The sequence below is a fragment of the Oncorhynchus tshawytscha genome, linkage group LG02 (assembly GCF_018296145.1).
Source record: "Oncorhynchus tshawytscha isolate Ot180627B linkage group LG02, Otsh_v2.0, whole genome shotgun sequence".
NCBI classification, from domain to species: domain Eukaryota; kingdom Metazoa; phylum Chordata; class Actinopteri; order Salmoniformes; family Salmonidae; genus Oncorhynchus; species Oncorhynchus tshawytscha.
Window position 1 is genome coordinate 42,951,205 of NC_056430.1, and position 17,802 is coordinate 42,969,006.

At 40.9% G+C, this 17,802-nt stretch overlaps 1 protein-coding gene across 1 annotated transcript in view; it reads right to left on the reverse strand.

Moving 5' to 3' along the window:
* Positions 1 to 6,790, reverse strand: part of LOC112244839 (metabotropic glutamate receptor 2-like) — a 58,366-nt gene extending 51,576 nt beyond the window's left edge. Inside the window, exon 1 of the mRNA XM_024412647.2 lies at positions 6,297 to 6,790. The gene's annotated coding sequence lies outside the window, so the exon portion shown is untranslated. The remainder of the gene's footprint in view (positions 1 to 6,296) is intronic.
* Positions 6,791 to 17,802: the final 11,012 nt, after the last annotated feature.

Here is a 17,802-nt window from a genome sequence, read left to right on the forward strand (position 1 = left end):
CAGAGAGATCCTTGATGAAAACCTGCTCCAGAGCACTCAGGACCTCAGACTGGGGCAAAGGTTCACCTTCCAACAGGACAACGACCCTAAGACAACACAGGAGTGGCTTCAGGACAAGTCTCTGAATGTCCTTGAGTGGCCTAGCCAGAGCCCGGGCTTGAACCCGATCGAACATCTCTGGAGAGACCTGGAAATAGCAGTGCAGCGACGCTCTCCATCCAACCTGATAGATCTTGAGAGGATCTGCAGAGAGGAATGGGAGAAACTCCCCAAATAGAGGTGTGCCAAGCTTGTATGCTGATTTCAAAGCTGATTGCCAACAAAAACTTTATTCATTCACTTATTCGGTCTTTGTCTCACATCTCTCCCAAAGATGATCTATTGGCTGAGCGAACTGCCTGTGTTCCGACAGGCCGCCCCACTCTTGCCTTGTGAATGACGATATTACTGGTTAAAGAGACAGCACACATTTTTATAAAATAGGCTATTTGTATGCAAATATACAATAAGGAAGGGAAACAGATTGTTTGCTATCTGTAGTCCCATGGAATCAGCCAAAACAAGCTCAATAACTCAATGCAGGCACACACATTGTGTGTATTGTGGATATGCCTAGGCTTCATCTTCATTTAGCCAGTATATCAATAGAGATTTTTAATTCAAATAAATTATTACCATTATGTTGTTATGTAGATTGGTAAATACAAAGTAAAATTGATTGTATGATTGTATAATTGATTTATTAAGGCATACATGGCATCTGAAAAATGTTGAGGTAAAAAAATTGTAATGTAATAACAACTCAAAAGATGCCCAGCGATTGAACAGAGCAGTAGCTGAGCTTAACTGTTTGGATCAAGTGCCATTCTGTGACTTTGGCTAATATGCCTTCTTTTTTTCCCAGTGGTATTGTTTTGGTATTGAGTATCGTAATGGAATCGAGTATTGTGATACTATACCTGGTATCGGTATCGAAGTAAAAATTCTGGCATCGTGACAACACTACTTTTTTTGTGATTTTTATTTCACAATCGACATTCAATTTCAAAGTATGATTGGTAATCTGAGAACTTTGTTAAGGGAAGCTGAGGTAATCAGTCCCATTAGCTGCTGGACACACCACCTCATCACTGATGGGAGATAGTAGCTATAGCTGTTAGTTGAAGGTGTGGCCTGGGTTTTCAATCAACCATCTCACTCATACTGTATATGCTGTTGCAAAACTGGTTGAAAATACATAATTTCAACCAGTTTTGCCGTTGCTAAAAGGATACGGCAAGATGTTGATAATCTTTTCCAAGCTTTGGTAGTGGACATATGGAGGAGTTCATGTAATACTATTTGTAAAGATACATGTCTTAATCTTAAACGTTTCCTACCTACAGGTACCTTATCGCAGTAAACTGGTCAATCTTAAACATATACGTTTTTTCAAAAAGTTAGTACAAAAGGAATGTGCACACCTACATCTCTCAGCACCCATGACTATAGTTAGTAATAACCTGTGGTCATAGTATGCCATCTATAGCATGTCCTGTCACTCTTCCTGTGGGTGGGCCCCTGGTGAGAAAGAGGCTAGTCAGTTCAGTCTTTGGCCAGAGAAAGTTGGTCTGTGTGATTTGGTTCACTCGGCTCTCAGCAGCGTGACATACATCATCACTTTGTACACCAGGAGTGTCCGTATAGCTTCTCCCCCCTGGTGCGTGTGTGTGTGATGGTGTTCAGGGGGATATTGTTCAGTCATACCCCAGCAACAGACAAGGAAGCAAATGAGCAGGAACAAGTGCAATGATTGCTGCTGAATCTGCCATCTCTACAGAAACACAACCCCGACATTACTGTAGACCATATGGTGCATTGATGAAACCTCTTCTCTCCCTCCAAGAGAAAAACAACTGAAACTGCCTGTGCTCCATTGGCAAGACAGTGATTCACGCTCAATCAAAATAGTGTGAGGAGAACACTTATAATGGCAAAAACTTCATAAACAACCAAATATTCTGTCCAAATCAACTGTCCATATTATTCTACAAGGTAAAGTAGACTGAGTTAACTATTTTACAATGCCACATTTTCTTCTACCTTCTATTCTGTTTTATAGCTGTTTAGATCTGTCAAGGCAAAACCCAGAACTTTTGTTTGGTGTACTTTAGTGGAGCAGGTGTTTAGCATGGCTATGATTGGTATGGTGAGATCATGAAGCATACAAATATGCCAGCCATATCCTTCTTCCTGTCTCATAGCGTGTGTACCAATAGTATCTCCTTTCTCTCGAACTGTGTACTTGTTCAGTTCCCTTTATGGATTTGAAAGGATAGACTGGTATATGGAAACTTCCTCTAGCCCATGCCTACACCAATCGACGCTTTACAATTTGTGGGGAGTAGTGAACGAGTGCACACTTCAAGAGGAAGGAGAACTTGTTGGGACTGAGCCACAGTCTGTTGTTGTAAAGCCTTCCAACAGGAGCTACAGGGTACAGGTGACCCAAAACTGTTTAATTGATGTTAGCAATCGAATCCTCCCACTCGACTGTCCCTTGTACCAGGTGGGCTTGGTAGGGACTCTCCATTTGCAGAGCCTGAGTTTAATGGAGGAATCAGGGCCAACCAAGAAGACCAAGAAGGGGGCCAAAAGGAACTAGGCCAAGGTATGGTCTAAGGACTGACTGTCATAGTCGCCCCCAAAAAATCCTAAAGATATAGAACACGGACACAATGGCATCACCACATACATTTAATTAGGCTTAGTTATACAACGTTTTGATCTAAGAGTGGATCTTAGTCTGTTGATAGCAAATAAAGTCCTACTGCAAGTTCCCCAGATGTGTGTTGAAGAGATGTGGGGATACACAAGCTTGAAGTATGGGAGGTAGATAGATATAAAATGATATCTCTGGCAATATTAGCAAAACATTTCCCACTTAGTAGAGCTCATAATACTTTCCCCTTAAACAGGAGAGAGCAAATAACCAAGGGGACCAAGAGTCATTTGACATGAGTTGGAGCTGCTACGACAACTGTCAACTCTTGCTCAGCCTCCTCTTAGTTCTGAGGAATTTTCTATCAGGCCATGGTCACGTCATTAAATCTGGCTCGTGGCGGAATCGACTGTCACAATAGCACTTGGCAGCCAAGAGAGCTGCTCCCTCCCTACCCAGCTATCTCTGCACAATGATTCCCAGTGAAACAGGAGTTCAAAAAGAGAAGACAGTGTGCATAATTGCTCCACTTTGAACCCTCAGCTAGCAAGCTGACACACACATACAGTACCAAATCCACACCAGCCTCCCATCACGTGCATTGAAAAGCTGCAGGTCTCTTCAACGCAGATCCCTCTAGCAGCATACAGTACAGCAGTCAACTGCCTCCAATACAATGTGCCTCTCTCCCTTGGAATCCAAATAACGGCATTTCTCAAATTATTGAGTGACTAAGTACAAATGTTGCTTTGAGCACATGTTTCAACCAAGCACAGGTCCTTAAGATCCATTGGTACAGTACAGTTCACTGGCTTTTACTGTACAAAGACTCCCGATTGAAGCTTCTGTTTTCATCAACTGTGGGCAGCAGACACTTGTGAACATATTGATGTAGAAGAGTCTAGAATAGGTTCTACTGAGCTAGACTTTCAGACCAAACAGTTTGCAGTTAGTCCTCTTGGTAAGTGGTGCATGATGGCACCTTCATATGGACGGTAATGTTGTTAGTTGGTAGATGTCCCCATGCTGTGTTAAGTGGCACCCTGATCAGGTGGTGAGATGTCAGACAGCACAGCCAGTAACCCTCCCTAACAGACCTGAACACCATCACACAACACATGGTGGAGCCAGAAGGAGCCTATGCCCTGTCTGCCCTCAGACAGAGAGCCCAGCTGCTCAAGGCACTGCTCAAATACAGCCTCCATAGATTAAACACGTCTGATTGTGTCTATTATAACATTGGCATTATAATGGGTATCACCATTGGTATGAGTATGAATGGCTTGTGTGAATATAATGAGTTCTATATAATGTCATTGGTATAAGTATGATTGATGCTCAGTCTGTAATATTTAAAATAATGGCTATAGGTTCTTAACTTGTTTTAACATATCAATAAATAAACAATTAAACAATGCGTGCTAAGATGGATATAAATATTTAACACATAACACATAAGTAGCAAAGACTTACACCCTAAGGCAACACTAACAGTAGACACCTTGTGTCGATGAATGGCAATAACACCTGCAATCATAAAGAGATAACACGTCTTATTCTAGACAGATATACCTAAAGGTGGTATCTATTTGTGACTGAAATAATCATGATTTCGATTAACCCATGTGACATAGCACCTTTCCAGCTTTTCTAACACTCCATGTCACTACTGTGTTTCAGTGATACATTTCATCTCTCAGTTCAAACACACGGACACAAACACACCACAACATGCTGGTCAATTCCCTTTCTCCTCACTTGAACCAAAAATGTTAACTTCAAGACCTTCCCCCGGGACTCAACTCTGTGTTGCAATTGGAATATTCATCAGTACAGCGTGAGAAAGCCCAAGACTCAATGGGCTTCAAAATGACCTCAAAAAGTTCCATAGCTGAATCTAACTCTGATAGGTACTTCAGATTTCAAGTAGTTCTCACAGGGGGACATTCAGAAGGCCAACTGGTGTTCTTTTGTGATGTATCGCAAAAGTGCACTCAGTAAACGGAAGCCTATTCAAACTAGAAAGTTTGACTGAATAGCCATTGTATGCTACAATATAGAGCATTAGTGACTGAGTGTCAAATTCTCACAGGAGGGTTTTGGGCTCAATCCCCAAAAAAGTAATCCAACTACGATCTACTTTTTGTGGGGTGATAAGAGGCTTTTGACTCCTTTCTACATGAGATGAATGGGGTTATTGGTCCTGTAAAGCGAGCAGAGAAACAACACACAATGGGTGTGACTTCAAAACAGGAAGGAGGGTGGTTTTGATGGTGTTTCATGAAGAAGGATAGAGCTTAATTAGATGAATCTCTATTCCCAGTTAAATATGTTAGCCTATAGAGGAACTGCGTCTGTTTCTGGTCCTGTATGGCTCAGTTGGTAGAGCACGGCACTTGCAATGCCAGGATTGTGGGTTTAAATCCTTGGGCCACCTATATGCAGTGGTGTAAAGTCCTTAAGTAAAAATACTATTTAAAGCATTACTTAAGTCGTTTTTTGGGGGAATCTGTACTTTACTTTACTATTTATATTTGTGACAACTTTAACTTCACAACGCAGAATTAACAATGAGGACAGACTGTAGTAGCCTATGCTATAGGTAGAGAGGGCAGACAAAATCCAAGTTGCCTCAGTACCTGTTCACCACATAATGTGATCTAACGATACATTAATATAGCGCCTGGTAGGGCCTACTGTAGCCTACACTATATGCTGCTATGGTCAGCTTTAAATCTTAGGACAGATCTCGGAAGTCTCATGGAGGATGGTCATGCTTGCATGGCACATGCAGTTTTTTGGTGTGTTGATTGATTAGAATATTTCACTTTTCGTAGGCTAGCACCTGCATCTCCAGCTCTGCACGGTCAATAACATCTATCCTTTCCCCGCTCTTAAGACCAACTTATCATTGTGACTTTTAAATAGGCTATTGCTCCTGTAAATCGCTCTGGATAAGAGCATTTTCTAAATGACTAAAAAGTGAAATATAATGCAATAATACAATTTCTATATAGCCTACCAGTGAGCAATACATGGCCCCTAGGATATATTTTAGTAATATACAAGGTATGATCTAGGAATAGTTCATGTTAAAACATACTGTGTCACATTCTTCTTGACCTGTCAAACTTTGCTTTAGATTGATAATGTGCAGAACAATAGAGCGTGGACTACAGATGAGGTGGGAGTGTTGACAACTTGTGCATGTGCTTATAAACAATTGATTCAATATTATATTTATTTGTAATAATAATAAGCCTACTCTTCCAGTATGTAATATAGCCTGCTATTGTATGCAATAGATCTTCTAAATTCAACATATTTTTTCAAATGGAAAATAATCTATTTGTAGGCTATTTCCATAAACGGCATAATTTAGCCAAATAGCATAGAAGGCTACAATGTTAAAACCTACATCGATATGGAGGTAAAATTGTATTGTACAGTTGCTATAGACCTGTAGGAAAGGCACTATTAAAGCATGTGAATAACGCTTTAGCCAATTCTATATTGATGCACAAGTATTTCTGATACAACTGGCATGCTGTGACAGTGAGTAGCCTAGCCTAAAACATCAGAGTTAATTTCCTACCTGGTTGCATTGTTAAAGTCGGGAAGTGAGGAAACGTCGCGCGTCGGTATCCCAGGTGGAGCAGGTGTGCACTGTCCTTGGTTCTGAAATCTAGATCAGATTGGCAGGAGTGGGAAATTCCTCGACATTCTTGACCACATAGTTGTGCTCGAAATTCCAAGGCGCTGAGTGTAGGATATAGTTGGCTATTATGACTTTAAACGGACACACTGACCAGAGTAGATAGTCAAGTATAAAGTTATGTAATTCAAAATGCTCCTAAATGTCTCGATCTGCAAGCGCTCTTCAAAACCAGATTGAATGGACTGTTCGTTCTGAACGTTAGAGTTAATTCTCATTAGTCAATTTAAAAATCACGTGCCATTTAATAATGCGATTATAACATTCTTGCTTCATGTATTTCCAATGAAATGCCTTCAATGGCAGGGAGAGAGAGAGAGAGAGAGCGATAGAGATATCCTTCTCTGCAAGCGAGTTCATCAGGTCAACTTCGAAACAGACGCACCCCCTGACTGATATGCTCTGTTGTCTCGCGCGCAAATTGCTTGCTGTGTAGCAGTTGTTCTTGGAATGTAGCCTGCACTGGGTTATTGTTATGCACAAAGTACTATTTGAAATTTGCCATAATAATCTACTTGTCTTGGATCTATACAGCTGTACATATTAATTAATGTCCTTTATGGAATACCTTTCCAATAAATTAATATCTAGGCATATTCCCATCTCAGGAAATCCGATATCCACCAAATGCCTTTGATGGTCTTTACTGAAGGCTACTCTTGTAACTTTACACTGTTAATAACCCAAATGCATTTTTGGCAGGAAGTTAATTTCAATTGCTCAGTTTAATTTCCCCATCAAGCTACAGAGACACATAAAGCTTCAGTAGCCTATGTAAACTCACATTATTTCAAGAATCTTGCCTGGCTTGGTTACTATGTAGACTGGACTTCCATTCCCATTTGGTTATGGGACTGTAAACTAGGACTGCTGCCTTCTGTTAGTGTGGAGAAGTTCAGTTGGCTGTGTTTAAGGAGTGCCTGTCCAGTGCACTGACATAGGCTACCAACTACTATCAGGGCCCCTGCCCCCCTCTGCTTGTGCTTTACCATCTTCCTATCTACATTTAGAGGATTAAATAACAGGAGGAGTCACCATGCATAGGAACGATAGCCTACACTGTAATGGAAAACTGTAATTTACCTGGTCATTTTAGATATTATCAAGATAAACCTTTAACCTTTATTTAACCTTTATTCAACCAAATGATGATGCATTTGGTGAAAATTGCTGTATTTCTAATGGTACTGTAATTCCACAACAGAGAGTACCGTACCGTATCTTCGGAGCACCAAAAACCTTTTACCTACTAGTGCCTTAAATGATTTAATATTTTGCGATGTCTGTCTTGACCTGTAGTTGCTGCCAGTTTGTAAGCTTTTGTTAAGATCTCAAGAAGTGCAAGTGATGTAAAACACCAAATATTCATATGCTGTAATGTGTAAACACTTCATCAAACAGCCAACCTGCTTGCATCAATCCCTTGTAATTGCAGTAAAATAGCCAACTGTGAAATACAAACTCCTCCCCTCAATGAATGGAATTCATTCATCCATTCATTCTGATTATGGTAGCATTGACTTTTTTTGTACAGTATAATAGACAGTATTGTACAGTGTGTCATCAAATCGAATTGTAATGTCACATGCACTTTGCTTACAAGCCCTTCCCAATGATGCAGAGTTTAAAAACAAATAATGAAACGAAAAGTAGTTTAAAAACAAATTGAGGTAGATATGTACAGAAAAGCAAGGCAAAGTGACTAGGCATCAGGATAGATATTAATAAGAGTAAAATGAAGAACAGTAGCAGCAGCAAATGTTGAATGTAAAAGTGTAAGTATATGTGTGTATCTGTGTTTGCGTTGTGTCTGAATGCGTGTTTGTGTTGTCGGTATGCATATGTGTGCGTGTGTATGTAGTGTATGTGAATGTGTGTGGGTTTGTGTGAGTGTCCGTGTAGTGTATGTGTGAGTGTGTCAATAGTCTTGTGAGCGTGTATAGACTTAGTGCAAGATAGGATCAGCGCAGATAGGCCAGTTAACCATTAATTATGTAACTATTTAGCGGTCTTATGGATATTTAGCAGTCTTATGGCTTGGGGGTAGAAGCTGTCTCAGAGCCTGTTGGTCTGAGAGCCAGTGCTCTGTTACCATTTGCCGGATGGTAGCAGAGTGAATACTCTATGGCTTGGATGGCTGGAATGTTTGACAAATTTTCAGGGCTTCCTTTGACACCGCCTGATATGGAAGTCCTGAATAGCAGGGAGCTCGGCCCCAATGATGCAGTTGGTGACAGCACAGTTCTGTCATCAGCAAACTTAATGATGGTGTTGGAGTCGTGCGTGGCAATGCAATCGTGGGTGAACAGGGAGTACAGGAGGGGACTAAGCACACACCCTTGAGGGGCCCCAGTGTTAATGGTCAGCGTGGCGGAGGTGTTGTTGCCTACCCTCATCACCTGGGACCGTCCCATCAGGAAGTCCAGTTAGAGGGACGTGTTCATTCCCAGGTCCCTCAGCATGGTGATGAGCTTGGAGGGGACTGTGGTGTTGAACACTGCCCACTGAGACAAACTGTTTGAATAAATGTTGTTTCCATGTGATGACATTGAAACAACATGAACTGATTGCATTTGAGAAAATTCATCAACGTAAGGGAATTTCATATTTTTTAAATTTCATTATTATAATTATTTTACCTAAATCCAATAACATGTTGATTAATTTTTTCGCATTGAATTCACGTTAGTTGACAACTCAATCAAATGCAAGTCAAAACTACATGTTGAATTTACGTCTGTGCCCAGTATGTGAGCTATAATCTATGAACAGTATTCTCACATAGTCATTTCCCTTCATCGGCCAGGTGGAAGAGGGCAGTGTGAAGTGCAATTGAGATTCCATCATCTGTGGATCTGTTGGGGTGGTATGCGAATTGGCGGGGGTCCAGAGTGTCTGGGATGATGGTGTTGATGTGTGTCATGACCAGCCTTTCAAAGCACTTCATAATTACAGCTGTGTGATAGTCATTTCAAATCAAATCAAATCAAATTGTATTTGTCACATGTGCCCAATACAACAGGTTACACCTTACAGTGAAACGCTTACTTACAAGCCCTTAACCAACAATGCAGTTAAGAAAAATAAGTGTTTAAGTAAAAAACAGATAAATAACAAATGTAAAATAATATAACAAATAATTAAAGAGCAGCAGAAAAATAACAGTAGCGAGGCTATATACAGGGGGTACCGGTACACAGTCAATGTGCAGGTTAGTCTATGTAATTGTGGTAAAATGTACATGTAGGTAGAGATAAAGTGACTATGCATAGATATTAACCAGAGAGTATAAGCAGTGTAAAAGAGGGAGGAGGGAGGGGACAATGCAAATATTCTGGTTAGCCATTTGATTACCTGTTCAGTAGGTTTTGTGCACCAGTTGTTGTTTACAAATATACGCAGACCGCTACCCCTAGTCTTACCAGAGGCAGCTGTTCTATCTTGCCGATGCAGAGTAAACCCCGCCAACTGTATTTTGTCCGTGTCGTCATTCAGCCACGACTCGGTGAAACATGAGATATTACAGTTTTTAATGTCCCGTTGGTAGGATATTGGTGATCGTATCTCGTCTATTTTGCTATCCAATAATTTAATGTTGGCTAATAGGACTGATGGTAGAGGGAGATTACCCACTCGCCATCAGATCCTTTCAAGGCACCCCAACCTACGTCCCCAATATCTAAGTCTCTTTCTCATGCGAAGGACGGGGATGTGGGCCTTCATCCAGTACGATGTGAGTAATCGTTGTCCTGATATCCAGTAGCTCTTTCGGTTATAAGAGACGGTGACAGAAACATTATGCACAAAATAAGTTACAATTCACTCGAAAAAACACACACAATAGCACAATTGGTTAAGAGCCCGTAAAACGGCAGCCATCTCCTCCGGCGCCATTGACAATCTGGTCAGGTTACATTGAAGTTCTTGGTAATAGGGACAATGGTGGTCAGCTTGAAACATGTTGCGATTACCGATTGGGACAAGGGGAGATTGAAAATGTCCCTGAACACACTTGCCAGCTGGTCTGCACATGCTTTGAGAATGCGCCCTAGTATTCCGCCTGCCTGTGAATGTTAACCTGTTTAACATTTTTACTCACAACTCACAGAGAGCGAGATTACACAGTCATCCCGAAAACAGGGGCTTTCATGCAAGACTCTGTATTGTATTCCTTGAAGCAAGCATAAAAGGCATTTAGCTAATTTGGGAGTTCTGCATCACTGGGCATCTCATGGCTTGTTTTTGCTTTGTAATTCACTATCGTCTGCAAGCCCTGCCACATATGATGTGCGTCGGAGCCGGTGTAATAGGATTCCACATTCCTCCTATATTGTCCTTTTACATGTTTTATGTCTCGTTGGAGGTCGTAGCGGGCTTTCTTGTATTCGTCCATATCCGTGTTCCATCTTTGTCTAATGGGTAGCTCTATTCTTTAGCCCAGCACAGATTAATGGTATATATATAAATCACATACTATTTTATGGTTGTGAGTAGGGGCCATATGTCATCCATTTTTCACACACCACACACGCACGCAAGCACGCACGCAAGGCACACACACACACACACACACACACACACACACACACACACACACACACACACACACACACACACACACACACACACACACACACACACACACACACAATTAATATACAACCAGTGCATTAGGTGTCTGAGTGAGTGTACTTGTCAAGGTAACTGCACATTATGGTCAGAAAGCTGAGAGGGGAGTAATTGCTGATCTTTGTAAGCTGTGGTCATTCTCAACAACAAACTTTCTATTTGACTGTACTACTGAGAGGAGAGTTTTTCTTCTGTGTGACAAATTAGGTTAGTTGTTTTGAGCTGCAATAACTCTCTGCTTCAGAAATAACAGAGAGGGAGAGAAGGAGTTAGGCCTACAGCTCGTAGGTGGCGGATGGACAGAGGGCTGTTTGGGCCATTCAGTGGTGTGGCTGTTTGGATGAGCTATCCATGTGGAACTCGATGAGGTGTGATTGATCCCCACAGGAATCTCCTGAACACAGTCAGGAGAAGAGTGTTTATGTGTGTGTGTGTGTGTGTGTGTGTGTGTGTGTGTGTGTGTGTGTGTGTGTGTGTGTGTGTGTGTGTAGGCTGCTATAGAAGCCAGAAAAGGAAATGCACACCAATTGTGTTCAATGACGTGAAAGTAAGTGCACCACACTTTGACAAGTTTACCACTCCCTATTAGAATTGTTCATAGACAACATACTTTGACCGTACAAACTTCATGATATTGTCTCAAACGGTCCAGAGCCTGCAGGCTATTTTTTAGCACTTTTGTTGAATTATTTGGCTGATGTACGTAACATCAGCCAAATAACTGTTGCATAATCTTTCACAGATGAAGTGTTCATGAAGTCCCCATCCCCTCTCTCTCCTTCCGTCTTCCTTTCCCCTCTTCAGTCGTCTTTTGTTGGCAGATCGTCAATGAGCACACAACCAATTAAGAGAAAATCTGGAAACAAGGACAGGAAGCAACATATGAAAACAAAGATCATTCTATCTCAAATTAAGATACCTTTCTCTCTATCTACACTTTCTCACCTCCGGACAAACAGAACAGTTTATTTTCAGCTGGAGAGAGAGAGGTAATTAAAATGACTCGCAGTTAGTCCATGTTCGTTGCATAATTCCCCCTCTGCCAACACAAAGGGACCAATTTCCTCCTGAAATAGACTTTTAGTTTAACATTAGAATGGCAGGGATCTCTGGGGAGGAGGAGGGAGATAGGAGCATGTCAATTAATGTAGTGGGGAATTATAGAGAACAGTCTGTTATCAAAGACTTCCTGTACAGTGGTCACTCAGTCTCTGATGAAACATCTAGATGTTGTATTAGGCTACAAACCAAAAGACACGCACCAACTGTGTGTGTGAGTGCGTGCGTGAGTGTTTGCGGGCGTTTGTAAGTCTCTCTCTCTCTCTCTCTCTCTGTTGTTCCAGCATTTGGAGAAGGATGAATGACTGTTGTGCTATGTGGGTCATGAAAATTGCAAGTAAATGTTTTATGCAAAACAGATCTCTGCTTGTACTCGTTTATTTACCGAAACATCCATCTCACATGTCATATGTGTTCTTTCATATCAATGTATAATTACAGTATAATTGAGTTGACAATGGCAGTACCAAGCGCAGCCTCAGTGGGGTGCTTGTAAAGCCTGCCCCTGGACTATACACTTGGGTCCCTGCTCCTCATGTCCCAAATGGCAGCCTATTCCTGTTTTTCCACAATACTTTTGACCAGGGCCCATAGGGTTCAGGTCAAAAGTAATGCAGTATATAGGATATAGGGTAACGTTTGGAATACAACACTCCTTTTACACCTCACTTCACTTTTTTACACCAGACTCAGTAGAGTTCATCATTGTAATCACATAGTTCAGAGTATTACAACAATCAATCAGTTCTCTAACTTTTCTAACTCTCTTTTTATTACCAAGCCGACAAAACCTGTAGGAGCCGTTTTGACCTGCCTATATGTATGTAATTGAATGTGTTACAGAAGGTATTATCTGAACATTAAAGAAAATGGACAGATCTATGGAAAAGATCAGACCACATGCAGACTGACTGGTTTAAATCCAAAATGTCTACTAGCCTTGAGTTTTTGGATCATGTGAAACAGGGGCCGTCTGACTTTGGACAGCAGGGTCATATTGGGGCCGGCATGGGGTTGCTGATTGGCAGCGATGCTCCACAGGCCAGCGACCCTGCTGATGACGACAATGTTGGTGATGGATTCCACACCGCTGTGATCTGGTCTCTTAAGAGTGTTGCACGCTTCCCAGTCGAAACAGCTTGTGCATATATTACGAAGACATGTTGTGACTTTGTTTTGCTCATTTTGGTTTTCAACTGTTTTTTTTTTAGTGACTGTTTGTGCACAAAAAAATGTTTTTCTTGAGGCAAGTCGAAGTTTGATAGTCGAAGTCTACGCCCCTTTGTCGTTGATTGGTCAACAGTACTACTCCAATTAAGGGTTGGTTATCATTCAATGAGAGACAACTAGATTTCATGCACATTTTTTCACTTGAGAAGCACAGCACAAAACATTTGATATGAGTTCAATTGTGCGACTAAGACCTCCTCAGCAAAAAAGGTCAACAATGATTACAGATTTCATTATTTATCTTAGATTATTTATGACTATTCTGATGAAAGTGCAGACTGTGTATATGTTGTCTTTCTAGGAATGTTTGAACTTGTTTTGGGGCACTATATATGGGTTCATGGGTCACTGGTCGCATGTATATAGGTAGCACGTGACCAGGAAGTGTTAGCGCAAGTGAGAGGAGACGGCATACGGTTCTTACCGTATCACATTACATGCTCATAGATTCTGCTCCTTTTATAGTGTCATATTTTGTATTGGAACTGTGTATCTTTTTATAAGCAACAAATGTGAACATCACCCAAATAAATATCTACGTTTGGAAAGCTGAATTGATAGCAAAACCTATTGATAGCAATATACCATAGGGCAATTAACATAAAACAACATTTATCTTGAGGTTAAAAACAATTGGGATATCTGACACACCTTATGAACAGATTTAATTCATTATTAAACAGTGATGATGCAAGCCTGTGAAAAACATATAATATGTCTTGGAGGTCGATGAAACAAACCAAAACAAGGAGGAAAGATTCACTATATATCGGATTCTGTATAAACCCACTCTGTAAGTGGCAGGGGAGAAAAAGCAACAACCAAACATGTGACTGCAAATATGAGAGAAGACAAACATACAGAATGGAGGTCCTCGCACACACACACACACACATTTCTCACAGAGCAGTATTTTAGCATAATGACGATACACACAATCATTTACCTACAGTAGTACAATATACCCTCATGGGCTGCACTGTTCCAAATCTAGAAAATAATTATTAGCATTTAGATTAGAAATGTAAATACACACCATCGGTCTCTGTCCCAAATAGCACCCCTGTCCCTATTGTCAAAAGTAGTGCACGATATAGGGACTAGGGTGCCATTCGTATCATCGGATTAGTACAACTTGTACCAGATCAGATGTTTTATTTCAGGCCCCGTACACACTCAGGTTGTACAACTAATCTACAACCCATTTGACACCATGGTTATGATACACAAGTGATATTCTTGGGATGAAATATTTACACAACCATTATGCGGTATCTCCAAACCACTTGTGCAATTATTGTTGTGCAGATAAACTCTCCATTGTATCAACACAGCCATGTCAAATGCATTGTACATCAGTTATACAACTTGAGTGTGTATGGGGCTTCTCATTCTGCCTTGCCATGTCTTAACTTTGAGTCTTGCTCTCCGAGGCTGACAAGTGAATATTGGGCAATTAAGTGAATAGTACTAATGACCTACGTATGTTGTGACCCTTAGAGAAATTGTGTAACTGGGTTGTTCCACGAAATCGGTGCCTTTACATTTTTTTTTCTTTAAAAGATCTGTTCTTTCAACATTCAATTGCATGGAGGATATGTTTACCCTACGGAAAAACACATTTCCCATCTCAGGCATTAAAGTCCTATTAACTAAGAGCATTTTATCTGCACTTGTACCACACAGTCTGTCAACTATGTTACATACACTTGTGCAACTACCTAGCCTAACTATTATATAAAAATACAATGATTACAATGATGGTGAATCTTGGAGACATTTTTGGATTACTTCCTAGAAGTAACACAGGGTTGATGGAGGGACATGTAAAATATAAAATCTGAATTTTGGAAATTTAGCAAACCTTATTCATATACAAATAAGATTGATTGAATTCTCCACTTGGTCAATATTAAAGTGCACTTTATTTAACAGGTTTTAAAACTGCATTATTGGTGCATAACTTCTACTTTAAATATCAAAGGGACTCCAAAAGCACCTATTTCGTGGAACGACCCAATTGTGTTTTGCTCTGTATTTTTTATTCATTTTGTTTACTAAAACAGTTCCAACAAAACTCTCAGGAGAAACATATTGTTGCAGAGCAGCAAAAAATGTACAAATCAGTTTCATATTTCATATTATCAGCCTTCAGGCCCTTAAAATGGCATCTCCCTCTGGATCAGTGTCAACCTTGTTATCATGGTCTGCGACCCAAATGGCACTCTATCCCCTACGTAGTACTAGATAGGAAGTAGGGTTCCATTTGGGACACGGGTATGGTCATCACATCACATGCCAAAATAGACAACATCAGTACACTTACCCAGGGGTGGAAATGAAAACAGTCCCTCTCGGAACCCACTTGTGGTAAATCCTTGAATTAACCTTAAAAAGCTATGTCAAAATGGAACTATGGAAAAACCATGTATAAATAAGTGCACCGATCTTAGATGTAAAAACATTGGCAACAACATATTATAAATGAAGATAGATCTGGTTGGGTATAGCTTGCAACCAGGGCTTGTATCAGTATCAGAGTGGGTGGTTGTAGCACTTTGAAGTTTGACTCAGAACAAATACACCCACCAACTTGCCTTGATTTCACCGAGGAGAGGTAAAGCAACTCAACCGAACAACCTACAGGAAGCGTGTGATGGTAAAAACAATGGACGGATCAAACTTTGGAGATGGCTGATTGAGGATCTTTTGAGTGTCTGTGGGGGAGGTATACAATATGTATTATATTCTAAGATTATCCTTTAAAGAATAAAGACAAAAAAATATGATACAGTTGGATACATGGATATGTCTATTGTTACTGTATATATACCTTCATGGTCCTTTTCATTACTGAGTTTTACAAGGTATATGCTGGCGAACAGAGAGTTAGCATATTGTATTTGTCATGAATGATGAGGAAAAGGGGGACCAGCAAGACAAATGACATGTTAGTTGATTATATATGACATTAGTGTACTCTACGACTGACAAATGTATATGTGTTTATATATCAACCGAAGGTTGTGTGTGTCTAGAAAGACATCCATTCAAAGCCTAAAGCAGATAGGGAATGTGTCACAAAGGGCACCCTATTCCCTACATAGTGAACTACTTTTGACCATATATAGGGAATAGGATGCCATTTGAGAGACACTCAGGGTTAGAAACAGTAACGAACTGAAGTGGAGATGGATTCTACCCAGCCTGGCTTGTATTATTCATCTGTCTGAGTGTGTAACGAATGGGTGATCTTGAGAATACCTTAACACTGCTGCTTATGAATATAAATATGCTGGAGTCCAGAATATACAAACACCATTTGCATAAAACTGGCATTTATGGTCTCCCAGTCATTTAATTCCCTCTGTGTTGTCTGTACACTTTCCTTTCCTCCCCATCTCTCTCTCCTTCTCACCCCTCCTCTCTTTATCTATCTCCCTCACATCACTTACTCCTTCTCGCTCTACTCACCACCTTGCATTTCGCTCTGTTCTGTCTCCCTCTTTCCTACATCCCTCCCCTTTGCTCTCCCCCCTCTCTCTCCCTCTCCCTCTGCATAGTGAGTAGGACGTGGCTGGCCTGGGAGATTACTGACGGGGTGTTGTGTCTCTCAGTGTGTCTAGCTGGATGTAATGGGCTGTCTGAAGATTCAGGATGGGATATGTCTGCCTCCTCTCTCGTTCCTTTACCTTTCCTTTATCTCTACCTCCCTCTCTCTCCCACTACATCCCACCCCTCTCGCTTTCCCTCCACCCCACCTCTCTCTCTGTGTGTAATAGGCTGTGTGAAGATGCAGGATGAGTATATGTCTGGACATGAGCCTCATGGTGAGAGACAACGGGTGGTCTCTCAGGAACAGCTGCCTTACCCTCATCACACAGACAGAGAGAGTGAGAGGAGAGTGAGCTGGAGTGGGAGACAGACAGAGAGGGGTGAGATGGAGGAGATTAGGGGAAATGGAGAAAGAGAGAGTGTGAGGAAGGGAGTGAGGGTGTGAAAATGAGAGAGGGAGGTAGGAAAGGGTGTCAAAATAAATGCTAGAGAAAGATAGCATAGAGGGAAGAGATGCAGAGAGAGTGTGATGATAGAGACTGGAAGACATTGAGAGACATTCTACTCTTTATCATGGCCAAATTCATATCTATGAATTCATGAATTCATTAATGGTGAATTAATGATCTCATGGCTCATCTTCCAGGCCAGAGGGTACAGATTCAGTATGGTTTTGCTCAAAGCACAGCACAGAACAAAGCATAGTATAGCATATCTTAGTACACAGTACCTAGTGAAAGTCTGCACACCCGTTGCACAGTCTTCACATTCTGCTGACCTACTCCACATTTTCAAAGTGAAAGACAATTATAGAACATTTTCCAAACTGAGAAAAAAAAATAAAGATGTCTTGATTGCATATGTTTTCACACCCCAGAGTTAATACTTTGTGGAAGCACCATTGATAGCCATT